The sequence below is a fragment of the Rattus norvegicus genome, chromosome X (assembly GCF_036323735.1).
Source record: "Rattus norvegicus strain BN/NHsdMcwi chromosome X, GRCr8, whole genome shotgun sequence".
Classification (NCBI taxonomy): Eukaryota; Metazoa; Chordata; class Mammalia; order Rodentia; family Muridae; genus Rattus; species Rattus norvegicus.
Window position 1 is genome coordinate 125,250,065 of NC_086039.1, and position 13,377 is coordinate 125,263,441.

General features: G+C 39.0%; 1 protein-coding gene across 7 annotated transcripts in view; it reads left to right on the forward strand.

Annotated features, from left to right (window-relative positions):
• The window catches only part of Gria3 (glutamate ionotropic receptor AMPA type subunit 3), a 265,716-nt gene that overhangs the window by 146,090 nt on the left and 106,249 nt on the right, over positions 1 to 13,377 (forward strand).

The window sequence follows — 13,377 nt, forward strand, 5'->3', positions numbered from 1 at the left end:
GCCACATGTTTATAGAAAGGGTGAAAAAAACCCACAACTATCTTTCATCCCTCTAAGTAGAGATGCATCCCAGTGAACAGATAATTTCAGTCCATCCTGGTAAGTGCATTAATAAAGGAACACACAGCTTGTAACAGGAAGGCAAAAGAAACATAATTAACTCAGCCTGACTCAGCCAACCAAGAATCCTGATGCCTCAGGATTGAGCTAAGTGGGGAATCAAGAACCCAGTGAAATTCATATGGTTTTGTGGAAGGGAAAGTATACTTCTATTTGCCTATGTATGACAATGCTCACTTCATTGTCAGAACGGGTGCCAATAAGCAGGAACAAATGAAAAAATGAGACTGGTCAAGATGTCATAGAGTAGAGTAGTAGAAAGATCCTACTAATAGCATGTACTATGGGGGATGGAGAGATAGCACAGCAGTTAAGAGCATGTAGTTCTCTTACAGAGAACACCACTTCAGCTCCCAGAACCCACATCTTTGCAACTCCAGCTCTAGAGGGTCTGACACTGTTCTCTGGCCTCCATAGGCACAGGCATGTGTGTGGGTGCACACACACACACACACACACACACACACACACACACACACACACACACATCTTAAAAAATAAAATGGACTCAACTTGTGCTTTTACCATGACCTTTGAATCCTCTAGAAACAAAGTTTTTCCAGCAGCCAATAGTATAACATGCTATCAGAAATGACAAAATTCTGCTTAGGCATCCAACTACCTTTTGATTTTAATTGAGGTGTTGAGAGGGGAACTAGCATGTGTAACTTCATCACAGCCAGAGAATAAAAGAACTAGGATTTAAAAATTTGTTCCAGAGCCCATATTTTTGTAGCTACCAAACATGACGCTAGTATAAGGGTCCATTCTACCTACATCCTACCCAAACACAAGGAACCAGTGCTAATATCAAGCTAGACTAGTCACATGAAAGCATACCACACTAGAAAACAACATGCAGAGAGAACCCATCCTTCCGCCCCATTTCTGTATCCTTTTCATTCTTTTTGTTCATTCACATTCATTGCATACCTACTTATAGAGCGCTACACTGAAAAACACTCACAATATGAAGTAGAAAACTGGGCTTCTCCCCTCAAGAATTGATAGGCAGGACACCTATCTACATTGAATAAACATCTGGAAAAGATGAGAATCCACAAAACATAAGTGATTCTTAGACAACTGAAGCAGAAGATAGGACTTGTAAAGATGGGGTTTTGTGCTTGGTGAATACTAGGTGTTGATAAACGTCCGGGGTCTGGTTGGTTGGTTGGCTTTTGAGACAAGGTCTCTTTATGTAAACCTGACTGTTCTAGAATTAGCTATGTAGACCAGGCTGGCCTCAAACTCACTGAAAGCCTCTGCCTCCAAAATGCTGGGATTAAGTGTAGGTAATCTCATGCTCAGCAGGAAACACTTGTTGAATTAAATAAATTCATATCCTGATGTTTGTTCTAAGGACAGGAGGAACATCATTTGGGGAATATTCAGACCTATAAGCATGGCATACACAGTGTGGCTTTTGTTTTTTAGTGCACAACAGGAACTTCCTAGATGTGTAGAAATGACCACTGCACTTAGGATTTAAACCTTTGCAAATTCCCACTAAACCATGTTTGGGCATTTCTTAGATGAACATTACTACATTAATATGAATGTATGACACAATCCTTAGAAATGTCTTTCTAAGAAACACAACTCCTGCTATTTGCTTTGCCCTTCTAATAAGGTTGGACTCAGATAGTGATTTTAAAAATGAGATTTTAAGTATATTTTAGTTAGGACTGAAGGAGAGATGGTTACAATTTCCATCAGTAATCTTAGGTTGTAACTCTCTGTTTCAGGTGTTCATGGTCTGCTGGAGGCAGAGGGAAGTCAGTTTGAATCTGCTTCTGAAAATCAATTTATTTGTTGTAAAAGTAAGAGCAGGAGAAAGACATTTTCATATAGTCATTTTGTATATCCCTAAGTGGTCAAATTACTGTTCTTCTAAAACTTTCTACTACACTATAATTTCTTTTTCACTTGTGTCATTGTAGGTATTCTACTAATTCTGTACTGAATTTTGACTTCTAATGCTTTTGAGGATACAGACAGTTTGATGAAATCGGGTTTGTTTAGAATAGTATGAACATAGGCATAATACATGCAATAAGAATCTATTAGAACACTAAAGGGAGACCTAAGCATTTATATACAAAGGAGTGACAATAAAGTCATCCCATTGTAACCCTGACTTACTTTCATCTCAGGTACCAAACTGCTGTGCTAGCATATAGCACAAAGTAAAATATATTTCAAATATATAAATATATATTTAATACATTAAGTATATTTGGTATAGCTAATATATACACTATGTAAATTAATATATTGATTAATATGTAATAGATTTAATACTCTATATATATTAAGTGAATTGGGTGTGATTTCACAATGTTAGGGAAAAAAGCATAAAGATGTATGTCCTCTGCTCTAACTTCTTCCAAAGCATCCAAAGTCATTTTCAGCTCTATGGATGCATGTTCTAAGCATTGGAAAACTCCAACTTGCTACACTAAACGCTTCCGAATATATTGTCCACTGTGGCCTGCCCACCATCTTCCAGGTGTAGTTCAGAAGGCACCTTCTTCTTTGTCGCAAAGTCTAAGAAAAAGATTTGAAAGCTCACACCTAGGGTAACCTTCTATCCCCAAAGCCCGGAATCTTCGATTGAGAAACTTTTCTGTAAAGTAAGAATGACTACTGCCTTCCTGAATTTACCATGCTTTAAAAACATTTTCACAAGATCATTTCGACCCTCCGAGGTAGGGAAGACTCGTAGTGAGTTTATTCTCTCCATTACAATGAGAAAGTGGCACACAGAAGTTAAAGAACTTGCCTAAGATCACACATTTCATATTGCGTCATTCTTCTCCTTATTTTGTAAAAAACTCAATCTAGTTTTTGGGCAACATCACAAAGAATGTATTTGGGAAAGCAGCAATGGAACTCTTTGCTATACAACGTTAGCTGTGCCCTGCCAGACTCAGCTCCCTCGCTTTCCAAAGCTATTGGTAAGAACCTTTACTTTAGAATTTTAGCCATTTCTCTCCCAACTCCTTCCTCTGTTTCCTGAAAGAACAATTAAGATCCATCTGGGACTAATTATAATGATTCTTGAATTTGAACTTGCAACCATTACCCAATCGAGGTCACTTATTTTAAATTAACTTGCCTGGTCAAAACACAGGTTTGGTTATCTTCCGAACACAGTGCAGAGAGGCCCTGGCTCACTCAGACTTTTAATTAACTAGCTAAATAACATGCACTGTGACAAGCTGCCTAAGATTTGATGGAGTTGTACATTTGCATTCAGACAAGGATCAAAATACACTGTCAGAGCTTCAGGGACTAAGTCCTAGAAACCTTCACACAGACTCTTGTTCAAGGCTATGCGCTTCTTCCCTTTGGTTACCTCTAATTATTTTCCTGAGCTTTTGTTCTGATTATCCAACATTCATCACAAGTGCAGCTTGTGTTTCAACAATGACAATTCATGTCCTATGCTGATAGGGAATCGAAAATTGGAGTCATGTGCATATTAGCCAAGCACGAAGCTTCATGAAATAATTAGAGAAACCAAAAGAAGATTCCCAGGATGCCCAGGAAAAAATAAGACTTTCTAAAGAGTCGGACCTCAACTGCTCCCCACTTAGGTAATCATACTTAATAGCACTAGGTAGTCTTTGTTGCACAGAATTCGTGGTGGGAGCTGATTATACTGCAATAATAATGATAGTAGAGGCTGGAGAGATGGCTCAGAGGTTAAGAGCACTGACTGCTCTTCCAGAGGTCCTGAGTTCAATTCCCAGCAATGGCATGATGGCTCACAACCATCTGTAATGGGATCTGATGCCCTCTTCTGGTGTGTCTGAGGACAGCTACAGTGTACTCATATACATAAAATAAAAAAAACAATTCTTTTAAAAAGTGATGATAGGGGGATTTAGCTCAGTGGTAGAGCGCTTGCCTACGAAGCGCAAGGCCCTGGGTTCGGTCCCCAGCTCCGGAAAAAAAAAAACAAGAAAAAAAACCAAAAAAAAAAAGTGATGATAGTAGTGGCTGCTAACAGCATTAGGCTTTTGAGATAGTTAAACCTAATTTTTACCTCCGTTTCCAACCATATATGCCTACGAGTTCTAAGTCAAGTTGCTAAACTTTTCTGAGCCTCAGTTTCTTAGTCTGAAAGATAAATTCACAATAGGGCCTACCTTAAAGAATTATGATGAAGATTCAGAGAAATAAAGCCTATGGCACAGCAAAGTGCCTACTGATTTCAGATCCCCTAAAGCCATGTTTAAATAATGCCATGCTCTACGGCATAAACCTTTAATCCCGGTGCTAGGAATGTGGAAACAGGAGGATCTCCGGGACTTGCTGGCCAATCAGTTTAGCTGAATCAGTGAGCTTCCAGTTCACTGAGAAGCCATGTCTCATAAGAATAAGATGGAGAAGTAATTGAGGAAGATTCTTACAATGACCTGTAGCCTATACACACATATACAAAAATGTACACACACACACACACACACACACACACACACACACACACACACACAAATAGAGGGAGACGGAGAGGGAGAGGGAGAGGGAGAGGGAGAGGGAGAGGGAGAGGGAGAGGGAGAGGGAGAGGGAGAGGGAGAGGGAGAGGGAGAGGGAGAGGGAGGGAGAGAGAGAGAGAGAGAGAGATTTTACCAGATAGGGGTGGTGCACTCCCTTAAGCCCAGCACTTGAGTGTCTGAAATAGGAGAATTGCTATGAGTTCAGTGCCAGCCTGAATATTGAAAGTATTTTAGACCAGCCTGTACTACATCCTACTTCAAATGAATAAATAGATGATAGACAGGGGGGCAGGTAGACGGATGGATAGATAGATAGATAGATAGATAGATAGATAGATAGATAGATAGATACATAGATAGATACATAGATAGATAGATACATACATACATACATAATAGATATATATATAGATAGATAGATACATACATACATACATACATACATGATAGATATATAGATAGATAAATGATACATAGACCTATGATAGATAAATATTTAAGAGAGTGCTTTGTTGTATTAGTCAATTTTTGTTGCTGAAATAAAACCAAGTCAATGTATAAAAGGAAGAGCTTATTTGTCTTTGAAGTTTGAAGGGGATAAGTCTCCATCATGGTGTGGAGGCATGGCAACTCTAGCAGGATGCTGAGACCATGTATCCTTTATCAGGAGAATGATGCAGAGGAAGCACTGAGAATAGTATGAGACTTTGAAACCTCAAAACATGCCCTCAATGGCATACTTCCCCCAGCAAGGCCACATGTCCTAAAACTCACCAAACACTGCCACATAGCTGGAACCCAAATGTTCAAATGCTAGAACTTCTGAGGGACGTTTTCATTCAAACTACTACACTTCTGTACAAGTCTTGAGAAATGCTAACCTATAAACCAAACTGTCATCTGTTATATACCACCAAAAGGGCTTTGTCCAGCTCTTCCATATCTAAGGTCTTATTTTTCCCTTCTTCCTGAGAAAGGGACAAACAAAAGGTGCATTACTTGGTAATTGATTTCCTGACAGCTTCTCATCATTTTGCATCTGCATCTCTAACACCCAACTTCTAACTGCAAACCTCAGCACATTTCCTCTTATTCCCAGTGCTCTCCTAAGAATCAGCAAAAGCCTTCCTCTGTATCCAAGCACCAATTTATCTTCCCATTCTTTTCACCCTAGAGCTGCAGGGTTGTTTTTTTCTTTTTAAGTCAGGTACATGAAATCAAGGAAGGCTTTGTGCAGGGGCTGCCTGTGAACTTAGTCTTTAGGAATAGATAGGATTTTTTTCAGGGAAAGATGAAGGTAACAAGGAGTATGAAAAGAACATAGCCAATACAGGGCAAACACTTAGACACTGTCTTAAGAGCTGAAGACACATGGTTTCACACATTTCTTACTTCAGTTCTGCGAAGTAGCTATAAGTGATATATGTCTTTCCCATGTAGGCTACTCAGACCTTTAAGTTATGATGAAAAGTGGGGTCTCGAACTCATCCGTCTAGCCTTCATTATTGACTACACTACTTTATTTTTCCCCTGATTATATCGCCTATATTTATTATTTTACAAATGGAAAACTAAGGCTGGTATGGGAAAACTTGCCTGGGATTATAAAGCTAATAACTGATACGTCTAAGATATACTGCCTTTAGCAGATCCCAGTTTGTTTACTATCTGGCCATTTACATAGCACTTGTACCTTAGCTTCTCCCACAATCATTTCAATCGCAACTTCTTATAGTAAATGCTTACGGCCTACCTCATACCAAATGCTTATGTTATAGTTACCTCAAATATAAATCTCTCCTAGTGCTGCCACTTTGCTAGACCAGTAAAATTCCTGAATGCATTCTGAATATTATCCTTACACTCAGATAAGCAAATCTCTCAATCCTCATCAAAAAAGTTCCTTTCTGAAGCAGATAATTGCAGAAAGCCACAACTGGTCAAAATGCAGAGAAGAATTGATTGTGGGATGCCCAGTACCAATTAATACGTCGACCATATAACCCCATGTCTGAGCCTCAGGGACTGTCTCTGAAGGGGGGCTGGAAAATTGTAAAAGCCAGCCTTGAAAAGACAGGGAAGTTTCACCCATAACATCTCAACACTGTGGTTTCCCTAGACAAGACCTCAACAATTCTAACACCAATAGACCTGCTAATATGAATGGGGAAAATAATCTCCCAGGGTCTCCGACTCTATATAAACAGCTGCAGACAATTAGTGCCTGAGGAGACAGAGAATGTGTCTTCCCCAGCAATGGGCCTCCTAATTGGTTATACCAACCAAGTAACACTGAAAACGTATACATACAAGCAACACTAAATGGACTGAGCACATATACATATACATATACATATACATATACATATACATATACATATACATATACATATACATATACATATACATATACATATACATATACATATACATATACATATGTGTGTGTGTGTGTGTGTGTGCATTCGAGAGGCATCAAAGGGAGGATGGGAGGTATATTTGAGGGTAGAAAAGAACGAAATAAAATAATTGTAATTTCATTTTAAAAACTGCAAAAACATAGTGTTGATGCTGCCTGTAGGACTAGCGCTAGGGAGGCTGAGGTAAGATCATGAGTTTGAGGCTATTCTAGACTATAGAGACCTTGTTTATAAATAAATAAATAAATATTTTTAATTAAAAAATCTCTCCTTTAGCATTTATGCACTATAAACCAGCAAGACTCTCCTGAAATCAGGAGGAATAGCCTTCCAGAATACTTCTCTCTTCATTTTCAAAATAGCATTCTATTTAAGTTACCTGTTTGTCAGGTTCCCACTTATAAAAGCCAAAGGAAAAAATGTTTTAGATTTCTGGTTGGAGACAAAGTACTTTCTATCTATAGCAGGTTGAGTTAATCATTCTCTCCTCGGTTGTACTTTGTTCATATTTCTGTTCTCGCACTTCTCCCACTGGGCTATAATCATCTGTTAACTTGGCTGTCTCTCCCATTCAAGTGTGACATCCTCCAGACTAGGGCCCAGATTCTCGTGACCTCTGTCTCCCCATGGTCTATCCCCATGATTGGCACAGACGGAGCACTCAACAAACATTCATTAAAAGAAGAAAAAAATAAAGGGTGGTTGATAGAAGCCACTTTCCATATATAAAGGGCAATTTATATTATCAATCCACATTCTTTCTAATTCCGGTGGTGTGCCAGGGAATGGGCTATTGTCAAAAGACAAAAGTGTTGATTTGTAGTGCCTACTGATTTCTGGGTTAATAATTCTGGCACTGCTGATTTCAAGCTACCCATGTTTTTATTGACTGGCTCAGAAGATTCTGAATATTTAACAAGTGGCTTACAGAAGCTCCCTATGCTTGGCTGAAAATCAGCTTCTTCCTAGGGTACTTGAACTGTTTGCATGCCAGTGCACTCATAAAGGTAGATGAGCTGGCAAGGAGGGCAACATGACACCAGATCCAAATAGCAAGAGTGAAGGGCCAAAGGAAACATTTGTGAGTTTGGAGAATTGTGTGCTTTGCCCACCCATGAACTAAGCCTCAGTCATTTGTCATCCATTTGCAAATTGAGATCCACTTAAATGACGTGGCTCCCAGAAGAGGACCGAAGCTGCCAAGTAAGCAATTATCCTGAAAATCACATAGGGTTTCGGAGAGATAGTTATTTTTATTTGAAAGTATAAACATGGTCATTTACTTCAACTATCAAATATTTTTACTGATTAGGGTGTCAACTACTGAAAACACTGCACAAATGGAAAATTATTAAGAGAGGCATACCTAAGAAGTTGAAAAAGAAGCCGTTCTAGTCTCTGTATCCATACCAGCTGCATTCTTTCCAAGGACCACCTGAGGCTTCATCGGCTGGAACCACACGGGGCCCTCTAATATATGCCCTACTATTTACACTTCAATTTTGTACACAATAATGAAGCTAATAATTAAATGGCAAAATTTGAGTACAGAACACCACACAACATCATGGTTCATATTTTTTTCTAATACATCACCTTTAATGCTTATCAGGCAATTTCCCATCAAATGATGCCATATATATATATTGTCATGATGCATTGCCAAGCATCGTACCTTTGCTTGAAGTTCCTAGTTTAGAGGACCTGTTATAGAACCCTGTTTATATGGGAGATACTTTATACATTCCTCCTTTTTTATTCAAATGACAAGGCCACTCCCATTCAAGTGCCTGTTTCTCATCATCTACACAGTCTTTCCAGAATGTCAATGAGTATATATATATATATATATATATATATATATATATATATATATATATATATATCAAATCCTTGATTGAACTTTTAGAATACATTATACATATTAAAGCAAAAGGCTCTGAATGTAGCTAATGCCAGCCTGAACTACATAGTCGGTTCCTAGGCCAGCAATGATTACCTAGTGAAACACTGTATTTAAAAATTAAGAAGGGGAAATTAATTAATTAATTAATTAGGTCTGTTTTAAAATGTGTGTGTGTGTGTGAGTGTGTGTGTGTGTGTGTGTGTGTGTGTGTGTGTGTGTGTGTACATGCCATGGTATAATATGGAGATCAGAGGACAACTTACAGGAATCAGTTCTCTCCTTCTACAATGTGGGTTCCAGAGATTGAACTCAAGTCTTCAGGCTTATTTTTCTAGTCTACTAAGCCATCTTGATTACCCTTTCTTGTGATTTGTTATTAAATCTTCCACATATTTCATTAAGCTATCATAATTGAATATGAAAGTCTTGGAAGGAAAGCTACCTCCAAAGGGTAGTAAAACTCTTACCCTCTAATCCCCACATCTTAGAATTGTATTTCTTGTCTTTTTCATTTCCTTTCTTTCCATGTAAGCTTCTCTACTGTCAGCATAAGCATTGACAAGATTATTTTATTGTATGGCCATTTGTCTTCCTGACAAAAAGCTCCAGTCACTCTCGGTGTCAGCAACACTCCCCCACCCCAACGTACACTGCCAAGGGACTGGCTTTAGTATACTCATTGTTCTTTCTTCCCACTATTCCAGCACACTCCTTCAGGTAAGATGATTGCAATATATATAGCCCTGCAGTTCCAACATAAGAGAACAAATATGTGCACATGGAACTTCCTAGGAAACATTGCCAGTGGAATCGGCTTCTGCTCTGTTTACAAAGACTCAGACAAATTCATTGGGGTCCTCACTGAAGAAGGCTAACACCTACGATTGGATTGAAAAATCTCTTCTGGAAGGTGTGGCACGATAACAGGCTGATTTCTGCAGCACACCACGCGTTCAGTTCCCCACACTGCTGAAATTACATACAGTGCCATAAGAAAACAATGTCTTTTTTCAACTAAGAGAAAAGGGAAGGCAGATGTGAGCCTAAAAAAATCTTTTCTTTGAGCATAGAAAATGTGACCTAATAAGCTTTTTTTTCCTCCTTGCAGGCAAAATATCCATGCAGTAAAGGAAAACTGCATGGTGAATTCAACCAAAATCCTCCCCACAAATCCAACCTTTTTTCCCAGACTCCCTTGCCCAAGCTTTTACATGATACTTAAATCAAAGAGAAACAAATTAAGGTGAACATCAAGGAATGTTCTGTCCTGAAAGCAAGATCAATCTTTCTCCATAGTTCTTTTCTGGCGCTGATGTAGAAAATCCAACCATGGAGATACTTAGGTCTGCAAATAACCTAATCTGCATACCAGATGGATCTAAGGGGGGAAAAACATACACACTTCTTCACACACATTTTTTTTTCTAAAATGTGAGCATAGAAAAGCAGATGCTTTTGCCTCCCAAAGGATACGTGGGCCTCTCTCAAGTAGTCTTGTGGAACAATTTCATTTCAAATTTCTAAAATTATGAAAATATCTAGATTAAACATGAAATTGAGAAAGGACTGGTCTCCTTGAGAGACAACCAACTGAAGGCCTTATAAATCCTTTTTAACTACTCAGAGATTCTCAGCCTGCAGTTTCACAGAAAGACATGATGAGGGGTCGTTTAGTAAAGGAAAACTACCCCCAAATGAGTAAACTGTGTTTGCCTGACTTCCTTGACAGAAAGTTTTACACTGTCTGCAAGGCTCAGTTTTAGTATATACGAGATCTTTCTTCTGCAAAGAAACCTCTGTTCAGTGAATGAGATTTGTAGCTGGGGTTTTCCCCCACTTTGAGATGCTATATGTGAGAATAAAAATAATTTTCCCTAAAACAATGAATTTCATCTCTACTTTGCACATTTTCCCCTTATCATAGCAAGCCATTTATCATCCCTAGCAAATCTTACAAAGGCAAAGTGACTGCCGAACATGGATGTGGGAACTTGGTATTTCTTCCTTAAATGTCACATCTGAGTGTAAAAACAGCTTTTTCTCCGTGAAGTTCTAAACCTAATTCAGAAAGATCTATTATAATTACTATAAAAGCAAACTTGGATATCCTCTTGGTTACCAGAGTTATTAAGTCCGTGAGGGTACAATTTATGCCTCGTTCATCTGTAACAGATCGAAAGAATAGAGATTGAGGATTAACTGAACAAGAACATTCCCAGTCCTCTGGTACACTGTATTATATTCAGTATCCCCAGGCCCTCCCTGTTTTCACAAGCTTTTCCCAGAAAAAAAAATTAAAGGAAAGGCGAAGAGAAAAAAATATAGCACATTTCTCACTGAGGCCTCATTTAGCTCCCATCAGTAGGATTATAGCAGCTCTACAGCAGGCCTCAAGACAACAGACGCTTACTCTCTAACAACCCGGAGAGCCTTTCTGATGGAAGCCTTCTGTGAAACATAGTACATGGCCCCGATATTCTCATCAGAAGTTTCTGATCAAAGTAAACTATTGTCTCATGACTCAGGCACTCACAGCAAACATCCATGATTATACCGTGCAGTAGTACATTGTTGTCTGCTTTTCTGTTGTTGTTTCTTCCTTCTCCTTTAAGGCAGACTGTCACTTCCTCTAGTACTAATGCACCTCTCCCAAATATCACTCCCAGCCTCCCTACACACCCCTTCTCGCTTGAAGTGTTTAATTTACTGGGAACTGGGGAAACCAAGATTGGTAAGAACTGTATGTTAAATCAGAGTTAAGAAGACACTGAAAGCAAGGATGAGGAATTAATTATGGGCTTCAAGGCAGCAGCTCTGTGACACCTAAATGTTCCTATCTTTAGATAACTTTCCCATCTCCTCCAACTTAAGGCTAACTCTAGAAAGGGTGATAAGAGGACTACCTTCCAGTAAGTCCAGTTGTTCTGAGCACACCATCTGGGCATGGACCAAAACAGTTATTCTAACAGCTTCCTGTTTTCCTGAAGCTGAAGATGCAATGTCTTAATCAACCAACCCTCCCTAGAAGGAAGCAGTGGGGCATACTGCATCATTCCAATCTCAGACATGTTTGTGGATGTTCTCTGGTTTGATTACAGCAACCTTGCTAGGACAGCAAGGGCTAAATTGTGGATAAGTGAATGGAGATACAAAAAGTTGAGTGATTTGCCCACAGTCAAGGATTGAGTGCATGACCAAATCCAATCTCTGGATTGTCATTCAGGGCTCTGCTAATGACACTACCATTGTGTATTGTTCCTTCTGGCCTTCCTTATGAGAAAAAAGGACAATGAACTTGGCCTCCACTAAAATAGGCTTCCTTATTTTTCTCTGAGTTTGTCACGTGTCCTTGGGAATGTTGTTCATTTTTCATAAAGTATTCAAAAGCCTCTAGTTTTATTATGTGAGGGTTGTCAGTGAATTAAAAATTCAACAAATGTATGGTCCCAACTTGCCACCAAAAGTTAACAAATGTCACCAGCAAAGATGTTTCTCACAAGCAGACACTGAAGAATACATCCCAGAAGACACCTAACACCTTATTTTGTGTCGTGGCAGCATGAGAAATCACCTCCTCAAGACATTCATTAACCTTTCCTTTCCTTCATACATAATCAGTCTGAAATGTGGTTCATATTTTAAATTAATTGAAAACATCTCTCTCTGTGCTCTCTCTTAAACACACACACATACACACATACAAACACACACACACACACACACACACACAATGGCTTGAGTCTTTGTGATAGCAAGAAAGTAAACACGAAACTCAAAGGTACAACTCCATTTCTATGGATCAACCTAACATGCACCCTCCATGGCGCCTTCCCTTTCTGCTTCATGCTGTAGACATCCTTTCTTGCTCCTCTGCAAAAATTGAGAGCCATCATCAGCGTTTAGCATAAAATGATCGGAAATTGAAACTATATTAAGTCATAATATTCTTTACCTACCTCAAACCCTAGCTTAGCCTAATCTACTTCAAACATGCTCGGAGCATGTCCATTAGCCTTTAGTCAGGTGAAATCATCTAACACAAAGCACATTTTATAAGAAACCACTGTGTGGCTCACGTCATCTATTAACTGTACTGAAAGGAGAAAAGAGCTAACTTGGTATAAGAACCGAGGATGGAACTGAGCGGTAAAGTACTTCCCTGCAATGCGTACAGCCCTTGGCTTGCATCACTCTTGCTTCAAATACATAAACTTCAACTTCTCCTGCATGTCCATAATTTAGACAGCACCATAAAGTTGAAAAACTCAGGAGGCAAATTGAAACATGTCATACAGTCATTCCAAGGGGACTGGCTCTAAAGCAGTCCTCCAACTCGGATACTTACCAAAACAGATGTGTATGTCCCTTATACAAATCAGCACACTATTCATGGCTTTCTATATACCTTAAATAACATGTACAT